The following is a 14501-nucleotide window of genomic DNA, read 5'->3' as shown; positions in this document are numbered from 1 at the left end:
GCTGGGTGCTGCTGGGCTGGAGGCCTGTGGTGCCAGCCCCGGTGTCTTTGGGCCAGGGGCTGCTTTTCCTGCCTTGAATAAAGACCAAGAGCACTTTGGCATTGCAGGGCTGGGCTGTGTGTGTGTGTGTGTGTCCTGCTGCTGGAGGGGTGCTGTGCCTGCTGCCTCTGGGGCTGCCACTGCCTTGGTGGCAGCAGAAGGAAGGCCCTGGGGATGATGCTGGGGCTGAGCAGGGGCTGTGTCCCTGGGGCTGCTCCTGCCTGACCCTGCTTTGGGGACCCTGAGCCTGGCAGTGCCTGCTGGGCCGGGCTGTGTGGGGTGTCTGTGCTGGAGCTGCCCTGCCCATGCTCCATTTGGTGAATTGGGATCCCTGTGCTGGTCCTGCCAGATGTCCCCGATGTCCCTTGTCCCTGACAGCCACAGTCTCATGTGCAGAGCTGTGCTGGGGACAGTGTCCCTTGAGTGGGCATGGCCATGGTGACCCACAGGTGCTGTCCCTGCTGTTCCTCCTTGTCCTGTTCCAGCACCACAGCCCTCCCTGCTGTGACTGTGCTGCTCCACACCCCATCCCACCAGGCAGGAGGAGGTGGCACCATGCAGCTCCTGGTTTGGGTGACCTATGAAATGGCTCCAAATTGAGCATGGCCAAGAAATGGCCAAAATTTTACACACAGGTAATGAATGTGTTGTCTTTTCTCTGCCCATCTCAGGCAGTCTGGGGTGACAACACTGCTCCATCCAAAGCAGTGACTTGTCCATGTCTGCAATGCAAAGCTCAGGCATTAGGATTTGTGGGGTTCAATATCTGAGTGTGTCCATGTCCACATGGCCATGGGAGCAACTTGTGACTCTGCCTGTTGCTGTGGAGACTTTCCCTCCCAAGAGTCACAGACTCAGAGAATTAATGATGTTTGGAAAGCCCTCTGAGATCATTGGTCCCAACATTACCCCAGCACTGCCAAGCCCAGCACTAACACATGTCCCCGAGTGCCACATCTACATGGCTGATAAATCCTTCCAGAAATGGTCACTCCTTCACTGCTCTGGGCAGCCTGATCCAATGTTTGGCCAGTCTTTCGTCCATGAAATTGTTCCTAATCCCCAGTCTAAACCTTCCCTAGTGCTCCTTGAGGCCATTTCCTCTGGTGGTCTCAGCTGTGACCTTAGAGAAGAGACTGACCCCCAAAAGGCTTCCACTGCTTTGCCTTTGCAGAAGTCAAGGGATGTTCAGATCATCCCTGCCTGCCATGGCCTTTGCTCAGTGTGTTCTCACCTTTCCTGGCACTGAACCTGGAGCTGTCACCAGAAGCTCCCTTCACCTCTGCAGTGCAGATTTGTTCCCCCATCCCATCCCTGTCCTGCCCAGCCCGTTGTGCCACGGGTGTCACAAGAGGTGTTGCATGGGGACAACGGTGACATTGATTGCAACAGCCCCACCAGGCCCCTCAGCCTCTGCCCCTGCAGCAGGGAGGGACCAGGGCCAGCCCCAGCACCCCCACACACATGGGCCACTCTGGCCTTGGCCCAGGCCACTTGTGCCAGCAGCAGCAGCAATTGGGGCCTGTCCCACCCCCCAGCACTGCTATAAATCCAGCCTGCTTGGGGCAAGGCAGCATTCCCTGGCCCCAAGGGCATCTGGACACAGCCATTCCTGCTGCCTTTGCTGCTGCCTGAACACCCAGACCTTCTCCAGGGAGGTGAGTGTGGGGTCTCTCTCTGCAGCAATGCTGCTCACTCAGGGTCTCAGCTTAAAGCCCAGCTGAGCAGAGCCTCCAAAAGGACAAATGACTGGAAGTACCTAGGGGTAAATTTTGGCCATTAGTGATTATTAGGTAAAGAGAAAAAAAGCTTTCCTGTGGATCTAAGAGGCAAGAACATGTGGAAAGTGAAATTTTGATTTCCTGAGTGCAGGAGAGACTTGATTGGTGCCTTTGCTGCAAGAGGGAGATGAGATTGTTCGTGGGAGAATGGGGACTTTCCTTAGCAAAATTGGAAAGCACTTTTCCCAAACCAGGATGAAGATTTCCCATCATTTTAGGCTTTCAATAACTGCAAAGGTTGATTTCTGTTCCCATTTCTGGGCACCAAGAAACTTCCCTGCCCTCTGGCTGCTCCCTCAGTTGGTGCTGCCCAGGACAGGGACAGCAAAACAAGCTCCTGCCCCACCTGGGCTCCTGCATGTCCCCATTGCCTTGGTGTCCCGTCTGCAACCCTGTGAAGACCCAGGAGAACCACCAGCCATGAAGATCCTGTTCCTGCTCTTCCCCCTGCTCCTGCTGTTGGTCCAGGATGCTGCAGGTGAGAGGGGAAGAGGGGAAATGGGGGAGAGTGTGAACCTGCATCAAGGGAAATTCAGTGTCCCTGGAAATGACCATGTTTGTGGGGGTAATGAGAAGGAAAGAAGGGATTGAGGTCAAAGGGGTTTCTCAAGTGAGTTTCCCACTAGACAACATTTTGGGGTGCCAAGAGCCCATGTGGACACAATCCTGGCTTGTTCTGTTGGTCAGGAAGGTGTTTGGTTTCAGGCTCCAATCCTGCACCCAGCTGCTCCTGTTCAGGCCTCTCTGGGTGTTCTTTTGCCCTGCACAGGGATGGCAGAGAGTCCCAGGGGCTGTTTGGATGGGGGTGTGTCCTGGGGCACAGAGGTGACATTTCATATCCAGTTGTTCATTCACTGAGTGTCCCAAATCCTCATTACCCCAAAGGATGATCCGTGCAAGGGCTGGACAAGGACCTTCCATCAGAGGTCACACAAATCATGGCACAGCCAGGACAGGGATTGGAATGTGAAGAGTCCCTGCCTGCCAGCTGTGCTGGTCCAGGCAGAGGTGGGAATGCAGCTGGGGGCCAGCACAGCTCTTCCTCAATCTCACACTGCTCCTTTCCACTCTCTGCTCTGGTGCACTCCAAATTTAGGGGCACAGGGACTTTCCAGAGAGAGAGGATGCATTTGGAGATGTGCCTTTGGGGAGGTTGGTGCTGAGCTCTTCTCTTGGCCTGAAATGCATGGGGAGAATCAGCCTGTCTGTAACAACACTGCTCTCCCCAATTATTGCTTTAATTGTTCCATGTGTGTCTTTCCCCATGGAAACAGGAGGTGAACTTGAATGCAGGCACCGAAGAGGATACTGTTCTTTGGGGAGATGTATCCCCCCTGCAAGGCCTATTGGAAGATGTAAAGGACGAATCATCTGCTGCAAAGGGTAAGCTCTGGAATCCTTAGTAAGGAAAGAATGTCCTTCTTTTTCCCCACAAAGATCTGTTACAAATTTCTTTCTGGCCAACACCTGAAAATACTCTCATGCATTTATGCTTGGAGAAAAATGCCCAAAAATAAAGGAAAAGTACTTAGGGGGCTTGGAGTTGCCCTGAGTGGGGCTGCATCAGCCCCAGGACAGCCAGGGTCTCCCCACTCACCAAAGCCACCAAAGAGAGAAACATTCCCTGGCCTTGGGCAGCACCCAGGACATGATGCAGGTCTTGCTGCATCTGCACAGCCCTGGAGCCAGGGCTGCCAGCACTGAGATAGCCCAGGTCCAGCCTGTCTGCACTAAGGACTGCACCTCACCTCCCCTGAGCCTGACTCTGCTGAACCACAGCCTGGGCATTGCAGGGCAGGGGGACACAGTGGCAGGGAAACTTACACCACTCGATATGATTGTCTCTTTTCCTCCTACAGACTCTGGGGTTGAGACCCTGAAATTGACAAGCAGCACATGGCCCTCACTTCTGGCTCCTGGACCCATGTCCTGATGTCCCCATGTCCTGATGTCCCCTCCTCTGGCTGCCTGTGCCGTGCCCAGCTGGGCTGACAGCAGCAGTGGCAGCTGCTCCTGCTGGGTGCTGCTGGGCTGGAGGCCTGTGGTGCCAGCCCCGGTGTCTTTGGGCCAGGGGCTGCTTTTCCTGCCTTGAATAAAGACCAAGAGCACTTTGGCATTGCAGGGCTGGGCCGTGTGTGTGTGTGTGTGTGTGTCCTGCTGCTGGAGGGGTGCTGTGGCTGCTGCCTCTGGGGCTGCCACTGCCTTGGTGGCAGCAGAAGGAAGGCCCTGGGGATGGTGCTGGGGCTGAGCAGGGGGTGTGTCCCTGGGGCTGCTCCTGCCTGGCCCTGCTTTGGGGACCCTGAGCCTGGCAGTGCCTGCTGGGCTGGACTGTGTGGGGTGTCTGTGCTGGAGCTGCTCTGCATATGATCCCTCTGGGGAACAGGAACATTGTCCTGGTGTTTATAGGCAATGATATCATTCTTTTCCCACCAGCCTACTCTCATGCCAGAACGACATGCACCAGGAACTGTGCACATAGTGGCAAACCCTCATCCCTAAAATTAGGCAGTGCTTTGTTACAATGTCTCAGCTCCAGTCCCAGAGGCAAGTCCTGCAGCAGGAGCCATTCCTTAAATGGATGGCAGTGAGAAACCTCAGGAAGCATGGCACAACCACCAGGAGAATGACTCCTGGTCAGCTTGATAGAGATTATTCAAATACCTGAAGCCCAGAAAGTGTGCTGCGCTTTCTTTCATCTGCATTATGTCTGAATGGAATACTCAGTGTCCACACCACAGCTTCACTCTAGCATCACTTAAATTCTCCATTTTTCCATACATTCAATTGATTATTATCTTTCCTGCTGTTCCTGGCACTATCATCAGGGGGAGAGCTCAGAGGCCAGGCTAGAGTCACCAGTAGCCCAAAAGTTCCTTGTGCTATTTCTCCCCCTGCACCAGAGAAAAGGAGCCTTCAGTTTCCTCTTCTGACACCTCTGAGAAGGATTCCCAACCCAGGGCCTTGTGTCATCCTGCCTTGTGTAATGACTTTGTGGGGCTGTGGTTTGTTGGACACATCCAGGGACACACACAGACCCTGCTCACTGGAAACCAGCAGCAACCTGCTGCTGTGGCACAGAGGGGAACCTTTGCTGAGTCCCCTCTAAAAACCCTTCCAGTCAAGCCCATCATCAGTAATGTGTGCAGATGGTGCCTCTGCTTCTGCTGAGCATGCAGAGCCCATCTCCCACATTTTTTTATGATTGTCACCTTGTCACTGTGACTTCACATCTCTGGGTTGTGCATGAGAAAAGGCCAAGATGTTCCACTGCCAAATCCCCAGACCCTCAACCTTTGTCGTTTGGGGGACCAGATGGCTCTGCCAAACACCTGGAGTGGCAGCTGCCAAATTGGGCACATGGCACAGTCTCTCCTGCCCAGCAAGGACTGCTCCTTTTCCCAGTGGCATGGCTGGCATCAAACACACTGGATTGACAAGTGATGGCTGCATCCAGCTTGTATTCTTCACCTTGGCTGGCATTAGAAGGAGGAGCAGTTTGGTTGGATCACCTGGTTTACAGCACTTGTCATCTATCCTGGTGCTGCTCTCATTTAACCTAAAGAGCCAGAAGAGTGAACCCTTTTTATCCCTCTGAAATGTCAGGTGCACAGACTTCTTATCCAATAAGACATTCTTGCAGTGCCCAAAATTGTTGTCCATATTCTATGAGTTATTGCTCATCCTGTGCTGACTAGGTATTCAATCAGAGGAGAAGAGACACAGGGAAAGAACAGGGAAAGGTTTCACAGAGGCTGGGGCAGGGTGAACTGGGATATTGGGAAGAAATTCTTCCCTGGGAGGGTGGAGAGGCCCAGGCACAGGTTGCCCAGACAAGCTGAGGCTGCTTCATCTCTGGAAGTGCCCATGACCAGGTTGCAGGGGACTTGGAGCAACCTGGGATAGTGGAAGATGTCCCTGCATATTACAGAGGGTAGAAAGAGATGATATTTGACCTCCCTTCCAACCCAAACAATTGCAGAGGTGATTGTGAGAGCCCAGGCAGGAAGGATTCTGCTTCCCCAGGACTGGCCTGGTGCCTGTGCCTGCAGCCACTGGTTCGTGTGCCCATCTCAAAGATTTCCCCTCTGGCCCCACAGCCCGTTGTGCCACGGGTGTCACAAGAGGTGTTGCATGGGGACAATGGTGACATTGATTGCAACAGCCCCACCAGGCCCCTCAGCCTCTGCCCCTGCAGCAAGGAGGGACCAGGGCCAGCCCCAGCACCCCCACACACATGGGCCACTCTGGCCTTGGCCCAGGCCACTTGTGCCAGCAGCAGCAATTGGGGCCTGTCCCACCCCCCAGCACTGCTATAAATCCAGCCTGCTTGGGGCAAGGTAGCATTGCCTGGCCCCAAGGGCATCTGGACACAGCCATTCCTGCTGCCTTTGCTGCTGCCTGAACACCCAGACCTTCTCCAGGGAGGTGAGTGTGGGGTCTCTCACTGCAATCCTGCCCACTCAGGGACCCGCATGACCCCATTGCCTTGGTGTCCCCTCTGCAGCCCTGTGAAGATCCAGGAGATCCACCAGCCATGAAGATCCTGTTCCTGCTCTTCCCCCTGCTCCTGCTGTTGGTCCAGGGTGCTGCAGGTGAGAAGAAAACTGGGGAAATGGGGGAAAGTGTGAACCTGCACCAGGGGGAATTCAGTGTCCCTGGATGTGACCGTCTTTGTGGAAGTGATGATAGGTAACAAAGGACTGAGGTCAAAGGGGATTCTCAACTGAGTTTCTAACTTGAAAACGATTTGTGGTGGAGAAATCCCATGGAGACAGAATCCTGGGTCGTTCTGTAGGTCAGGAAGGTGTTTGGTTTCACTTTCCAAGCCTGCACCCAGCTCCTCCTGCCCTGCACAGGGATGGCAGAGAGACTCAGGGGCTGTTTGAATGGGGGTGTGTCCTGCAGCACAGAGGTGTCCCTTTGTTATCCATCAGCTGAATGCATTATTATTATTGTTGTGATTGTTTTGTGTGTGCTTTTGCCTATAGAGACAGGAAATGATTTCACATGCAAGCGCCAAGGGGGATTCTGCAAATTTTGGCGCTGCAAATCCCCCACAAGAGAAATTGGAAGATGTGCAACAATCAGACCGTGCTGCAAATGGTAAGGATCAGATCCCAGACTGAAGATAGAGTTTTGTCCTTTTTCTCCTGAGGGATCAGTTTAAAATTTGTTTCTAGCCACCACCTGACAAAATCTCTCCTGTCTTTATAATTATTTTAAGTGGCCTAGAAGAGAAAGGAAAAGTCCATGTGGGTTTCGGAGCTAGGGCTGCCAGCACTGAGATAGCCCAGGTCCAGCCTGTCTGCACTAAGGACTGCACCTCACCTCCCCTGAGCCTGACTCTGCTGCACCACAGCCTGGGCATGGCAGGGCAGGGGGGACACAGTGGCAGGGAAACTTACACCACCTGATGTGATCGTTTCATTTTTTACTGCAGGTTTAGGGGTTGAGATCCTGAAATCGCCAAGCAGCTCATGGCCCTCACTTCTGGCTCCTGGACCCATGTCCTGATGTCCCCATGTCCTGATGTCCCCTCCCCTGGCTGCCTGTGCCGTGCCCAGCTGGGCTGACAGCAGCAGTGGCAGCTGCTCCTGCTGGGTGCTGCTGGGCTAGAGGCCTGTGGTGCCAGCCCCGGTGTCTTTGGGCCAGGGGCTGCTTTTCCTGCCTTGAATAAAGACCAAGAGCACTTTGGCATTGCAGGGCTGGGCCATGTGTGTGTGTCCTGCTGCTGGAGGGGTGCTGTGGCTGCTGCCTCTGGGGCTGCCACTGCCTTGGTGGCAGCAGAAGGAAGGCCCTGGGGATGGTGCTGGGGCTGAGCAGGGGCTGTGTCCCTGGGGATGCTCCTGCCTGGCCCTGCTTTGGGGACGCTGAGCCTGGCAGTGCCTGCTGGGCCGGACTGTGTGGGGTGTCTGTGCTGGAGCTGCCCTCCACATGCTCCATCTGAGGAATTGGGATCCCTGTGCTGGTCCTGCCAGATGTCCCCGATGTCCCTTGTCCCTGACAGCCACAGTCTCATGTGCAGAGCTGTGCTGGGGACAGTGTGTCCCTTGAGTGGGCATGGCCATGGTGACCCACAGGTGCTGTCCCTGCTGCTCCTCCTTGTCCTCTTCCAGCCCTCCCTGCTGTGGCTGTGCTGCTCCACACCCAGCAGACAGGAGGAGGAGGAAACCATGCAATTCCCTGTCTGCGTGACATGTGAAAAAGGTCCCATTTTGGTGTGGAAATATTCAACTTTGTTTATCCACATGAAATAAGCAGAATGTCCTGCCCTCTCTGCCCATCTCAGGTGGTCTGCAGTCACATTGCCCTGCTCCATCAAAGGCAGAGGCCTGTCCCTCTGTGCAAAGCAAACCGCAGGCATTTGATTCCTGAGTGCGCCAATACCTGTGTGTTTCCTTGTATCCAGTTTTATGGGAGCAACTGGGGACCCTGCCTGGTTCACTGAGGACTTTCCCTCTCAAGAATCATACACATTAAATTATTGATGTTGGAAAAGACCTCTAAGAATATCGAGTGCAACCATCATCCCAGGACTGTAAACCCCAACACTAAACCATGTGCACAAGTGCCACATCCACACACAGCTTTGAAATTCCATGCAGGAATGATGACTCCACCACTGCCATGGGCAGCATGTCCCAAACCATCACTACCATTTCTGCAAAGAAATTATTCCTGGGCCCCAGTCTAATCCTTCCCTGCTGCTATTGAACACCATTTCATCTGCTCCTGTCAATTGTTACCAGCAAGGAGAGACTGAGCCCAATAATGTTTACCCAGCTATTGCTTTCCTGAACTGGAGAATTTGATGAGGGATGTTCAGATCATCCCTTCCTACCATGGCTTTTCCTTCATCTGTGTTCACTTGTCCTGGTCCTGACTCTGGGGTTGTTACCTCATGATATAGATTAATACGTGGTGTGAGTCTTATTAACCACATGCTAATATATCAATCTTTGAGGATCCAGCCTTTGCAGAGAAGTGGCTAAAATCAATTAGCGAGACTGCTTTTCAGAGATGTTTTGTAAAGCAAAACGTTTAATAAAAATAAAATAAAAAAATAACAAGTGTTACAGAAAACAAATGGTAAGCCACACACCGGTGTCCGAGAAACCTCTGACACCTTGCTAAATGTGAAAAACGAGTTCCACTCTCTTAGAAAGATGTATAAGTTTATTAAAAAATAAAAATAGACAATTTGGAGACAGAAAAGCAAAAGTATCTCAGCCAAGGTTGCTTGGCACAAGCCAGCCAGCAGCACGCCTTTAGCCTTTCAGGTTTCTACTTTTAAGGATCTTTGTGTTACAAATTCAATAGATCCTAATGCATGATTCAAACATTCTGTTTGAGTTTCATCTGTTCCGAGTATCCCCAATCATTTTATCTGGTAGATTCATTTGTAGGTGGCTCCACCCTGTCTGGTAACATGGGTCTCATAAATCTTTCTCCTGAGGTTTCTTGTTATTTTCATTTGGATAAGAAACAGAAAGTTAGCAGCCTTTATGCCAGGTGACCTCCACATACCTTCTGGTTTGGTCAGTTTAGATGTTACAAAGAGAACTAAACCTAGTCTTTTTACTGTTAACCCTACCTAGTCTTTTTACTGTTAACCCTATGGTACAATCAGAAAATATACATTTATTACTTTTCTAAACTCTATTAATAAAACATAATACAGTACAATTATGCATATAGTATTCATTTTAATATTCCCAAAAAGCCAACATTATAATATGTATTTATAACACTAAAAAACACTGCAAAAACCCTTTACTTCCTTTATGCTCTTTCCTAAAAACTGAATGTTTAAGAAGGGACAATTTGGTTTGCAGCCAATAGAGAGAGATACAGGATTTAAGAACAGTGACAAGGTCCAAAAGATGCTTCTCTCTTAGCACTGAGCCAATCACTACCGGGACTGCGAAGTTGTTTCTGGATTATTTTCTTATAAGAAATGCAAGGGGGGGAGTCTTAAACTTTTCTCTATATGGAAAATACTTGCTGGGTGTGGGAAATGCATTCGTGCATCTCAACCTTTCTTTATTACAAAAAAAGAGATAAAAAAAGGAAGAAAAATAGTTACTTTGAAAAAATTCTCACTCTTGTTGATAATTATAATTATGCTAATAATTTATTGTTTAATATTTTGGTTTTACAACTCAATTGTGGTATTATGGATTAAATACTTTTGAATTTGGTAGTTTCCCTTTATTTTAGTCAATTACTTCAATTATTAATTTTAAAGATTAATATTTACTTTCTAATTTATTATGAATTTAATTTTATTGTTTGGGAGATTTTTTCCAGTGAAAAATATTCTTTTATCTGCACTGGATTGAGGCTAATGAAACTTGTAAACATCTTTTTAACATACAGTTTAAGAACAAGATAATAACATTAACATTATTATGATAGTAATAACTTATAATTTTTTTTAGTACAAAGAATATTCTTTAACTAGTTCAAACTTTACAAAAACTCAGTTTTTACTTTGAAATCGTTCTAATTTTTTACTGCTAGGTTGTGTCGAAGTGTAGAAGTCTTTTTTGGAGACATGGGTTAGCTGTCTCTTAGAGTTTTTTGCATGGTCTTTATCTTGTGTGTTTTCTGCTATTCTCTTTCTTTTATGTACCTGTGACTTGATGTTGTTTGCAGGACCAGTGGAGACAAACAAAACTCTCATTCTGCCATAAAAAGGCAGGCTGTAAATTTGTCTTATTTCCTCCAGCTCCCTTTACCTCTGCAGTGACCTGCTGTCCCCCCACCCCAGGGGCTCCTTGGCCCACAACTTCTGGAACCAAACTGATGGAGGGGTGGAAAATGAGCTCAGGGGTTACCAAGGGCACACAGTGGGGAGGTAAAGGGCAAGAGGGAGAAAAGAAGAAGCCCTTTTTCTCAAGAGTGCAGGAAATTTTATTTCATCTGTTGTATTTCCAAACTCCCCAATAGAGATGCTGGAGTGAAATGAATGACAAACCTTTTCTCTCACCATACAAAGCTGAGCACGTTTGCAATATTCAGTCAGACCTTCCACATCCCACTCTGAACATAGAACTGGTAAAATGAGAGACCACAAGGACAGAAACCATTTCCTCATTTCCCACCTCCTTTGTCCATCCCATCCCTCTCCTGCCCAGCCCGTTGTGCCACGGGTGTCACAAGAGGTGTTGCATGGGGACAACGGTGACATTGATTGCAACAGCCCCACCAGGCCCCTCAGCCTCTGCCCCTGCAGCAGGGAGGGACCAGGGCCAGCCCCAGCACCCCCACACACATGGGCCACTCTGGCCTTGGCCCAGGCCACTTGTGCCAGCAGCAGCAATTGGGGCCTGTCCCACCCCCCAGCACTGCTATAAATCCAGCCTGCTTGGGGCAAGGCAGCATTGCCTGGCCCCAAGGGCATCTGGACACAGCCATTCCTGCTGCCTTTGCTGCTGCCTGAACACGCAGACCTTCTCCAGGGAGGTGAGTGTGGGTTATTAAAAGCAAGGGAAAACCCTTAAAAGAATGGGAAGTTAGACGAGAGCAAATGCAGAGCCAATCACTATGACTAATGCAACGTTCTCCATTTATTTCGTCTAAAATGGCGGGTTATATACACTTCTATATAGTTTACAATTGTAATTACATTTTCATTGGCATACAGCACAGGAAAAATGCAAACAAACTTTGTTTTACTTTTCCCTTAAGGGGGCCTAAGTGTTCACACTAATAACTGTACTTATTAACCTCTAGAAACCCACTGTCCCTCGTTAACATCTAATTTTAACCACGCCACAAGCTTCACTGACTAATTTCTAACTATGTCACAAGCTTCACAGGCCTCAGAGTGAGGCCCAGGGTGGGATAGTTCAAACCTCATTCCAAATATAGATCATGCCCTCGTTCTCTAAGAAACTCTGCTACAGGGTCTCCCTCTGCAATCCTGCCCACTCTGGCTCCTGCATGTCCCCATTGCCTTGGTGTTCCCTCTGCAGCCCTGTGAAGACCCAGGAGAGCCACCAGCCATGAAGATCCTGGTCCTGCTCTTCCCCCTGCTCCTGCTCTTGATCCAGGGTGCTGCAGGTGAGAAAGGAACTGGGGAAATGGGGGAAAGTGTGAACCTGCACCAAGGGGAATTCAGTGTCCCTAGAAATGGCCGTTTGTAGAAGTGATGAGAAGATGTCCCTTTATTTTCCATCAGCTGAATGTATTATGATTATTACTCTCATTGTTTTGTGTGTCCTTTTGTCCATGGAAACAGGAGGTTTATTTGCATGCAGACGCAAGGGGGGATTCTGCCAGATTGGGTACTGCCGCTACCCCACTATACCTATTGAAAAATGTTCAAGATCCCAATGGTGCTGCAAAAGGTAAGGCCCAGATCCCCGACTGAAAAAAGTTTCCTCTTTTTTTCTTCAGAGGGATCAGTGAAAAATTTCTTTCTAGCCAACAGCTGACATAATCTCTCATACTTTTATAACAAGTATGACAGGTCCAAAAGAGAAAGGAAAATTCCTTGTGGGTTTTGGAACGATAACTACGATTCAGGACGGCTCATGTAGTGACACGTAGAATTCAAATTTCTTCAGAGGGCATTATATCAAAGTTTATAGAAAGACAGAGTCTTTTTATACAGTGTTTCGGTAAAATGAATAGGATTGGTCATTTAGGGCACCACCTTTTGTGAACATCTATAGCAGTAAACAAGTTGGAAAAACACCAGAGGACAGGTGGAGGATATCTACAATATTGTTTTGGGTTCCTCATTATGATTTCCCAGCTAGACTGGAACTGAGAGAGTTCTGTCCTTGGCTGTCCCACAAGCTTCGGGGCACTGCCTGGAACCTAAGAATCCGTGTTGTGATAACTGTCAGTTCCCACATGGAGATTTCCTTAATGAGACTGCAGCAGCCCCAGGACAGCCAGGGTCTGCCCACTCACCAAAGCCACCAGAGAGGGAAACATTCCCTGGCCTTGGGCAGCACCCAGGATATGATCCAGGTCTTGATGATCTGCACAGCCCTGGAGCCAGGGCTGCCAGCACTGAGATAGCCCAGGTCCAGCCTGTCTGCACTAAGGACTGCACCTCACCTCCCCTGAGCCTGACTCTGCTGCACCACAGCCTGGGCATTGCAGGGCACGGGGACACAGTGGCAGGGAAACTTACACCAGATGATGTGATCGTTTTATTTTTTACTGCAGGTATAGGGGTTGAGACCCTGAAATTGGCAAGCAGCTCATGGCCCTCGCTTCTGCCTCCTGGACCCATGTCCTGATGTCCCCATGTCCTGATGTCCCCTCCCCTGGCTGCCTGTGCCGTGCCCAGCTGGGCTGACAGCAGCAGTGGCAGCTGCTCCTGCTGGGTGCTGCTGGGCTGGAGGCCTGTGGTGCCAGCCCCGGTGTCTTTGGGCCAGGGGCTGCTTTTCCCAGCTTAAATAAAAACCCCTTTGGCATTGCAGGGCTGGGCCATGTGTGTGTATCCTGCTGCTGGAGGGGTGCAGTGGCTGCTGCCTCTGGGGCTGCCACTGCCTTGGTGGCAGCAGAAGGAAGGCCCTGGAGATGGTGCTGGGGCTGAGCAGGGGCTGTGTCCCTGGGGATGCTCCTGCCTGGCCCTGCTTTGGGGACCCTGAACCTGGCAGTGCCTGCTGGGCCGGGCTGTGTGGGGTGTCTGTGCTGGAGCTGCCCTGCACATGCTCCATTTGGGGAATTGAGATTCCTCTCTTTGTCCTGCCAGATGTCCCCGATGTCCCTTGTCCCTGACAGCCACAGTCTCATGTGCAGAGCTGTGCTGGGGACAGCACATGTCCCTTGAGTGGGCATGGCCATGGTGACCCACAGGTGCTGTCCCTGCTGCTCCTCCTTGTCCTGTTCCAGCACCACAGCCCTCCCTGCTGTGACTGTGCTGCTCCAAACTCCATCCCATGAGCCAAGAGCAGGAGGAGTAGACTGTGCAGCTCTCGGTCTGGGTGACCTGTGAAATTACTTCAGTTGGCCATGGCCTGCACATGTCTGAATTTATATAACCCACTGGTTATATAAAGTTTGGCTTCTCCCCTCTGCCCATCTCTGGCAGTCTGGGGTGACAATGTTCTGCTCCATCAGAGGCAGGGGCCTCTGCTTTTCTGCAAAGCGCATCTCAGGGATTTGATTCCCTGAGTGGTTCAGTACCTGTGTGTGTCCATATACTTGGATGTGTGGGACCAGCAGGGGCCTCTGCCTGTTTCACTGAAGGTTTTCTCTTCAAAGAATCAGAGCATCACAGAATTATTAATGTTGACAAAGCCCTCTAAGACCATTAAGTCCAACCATTCCCCCAGCACTGCCAAGTCCAACATTTACCCATGTCCTCATGTGCCACATTTACATGGATTTTAAATCCCTCCTGGGATAGTGACTCCATCATAGTCCTGGGCAGCCTGTGCCAGTGCCTGAATGTCTTTTCAATGATGAGATTGATTCCAATTTCCAGTCTAACCCTTCCTAGGTACAGTCAAGACCATTTCCTCTGGTCATGTCAATTGATACCAGGGAGAAGAGACTAACCCCCCCAAAAAAACCTTCCCCCACCATTTCTTTCCAGATCTGGACAGTTTGAAGGGCAATGTGGTATGGTATTCCATGGCCTTTGCTTCCTCTCTGCTAACCCTGAAATTTTATTTTATCTTATCCATCTTCTGACAAACTCCCCAGAGAAGG

General features: G+C 50.3%; 1 long non-coding RNA gene across 3 annotated transcripts; it reads left to right on the top strand.

Annotated features, from left to right (window-relative positions):
• The first annotated feature begins 6173 nt into the window (after positions 1-6173).
• Positions 6174-13215, top strand: LOC310907713. Of its 3 annotated transcripts, none has more exons than XR_014589702.1 (4): positions 6174-6245; positions 6325-6412; positions 12067-12175; positions 13008-13215. It is a non-coding gene; the product is annotated as an uncharacterized lncRNA (long non-coding RNA). The 3 variants fall into 3 exon arrangements; XR_014589703.1 differs by lacking the exon at positions 6325-6412 and adding an exon at positions 11801-11888 and having other exon boundaries at positions 6177-6245; XR_014589704.1 differs by lacking the exons at positions 6174-6245; positions 6325-6412 and adding exons at positions 11217-11288; positions 11801-11888.
• The last annotated feature ends 1286 nt before the right edge of the window (positions 13216-14501 follow it).

The sequence above is a fragment of the Zosterops lateralis genome (genome assembly GCF_965231275.1).
Source record: "Zosterops lateralis genome assembly, chromosome: 3".
NCBI classification, from domain to species: Eukaryota; Metazoa; Chordata; class Aves; order Passeriformes; family Zosteropidae; genus Zosterops; species Zosterops lateralis.
The sequence above is the reverse complement of the archived record's forward strand: the minus strand, read 5'-3'. Positions and strand labels throughout refer to the sequence as shown.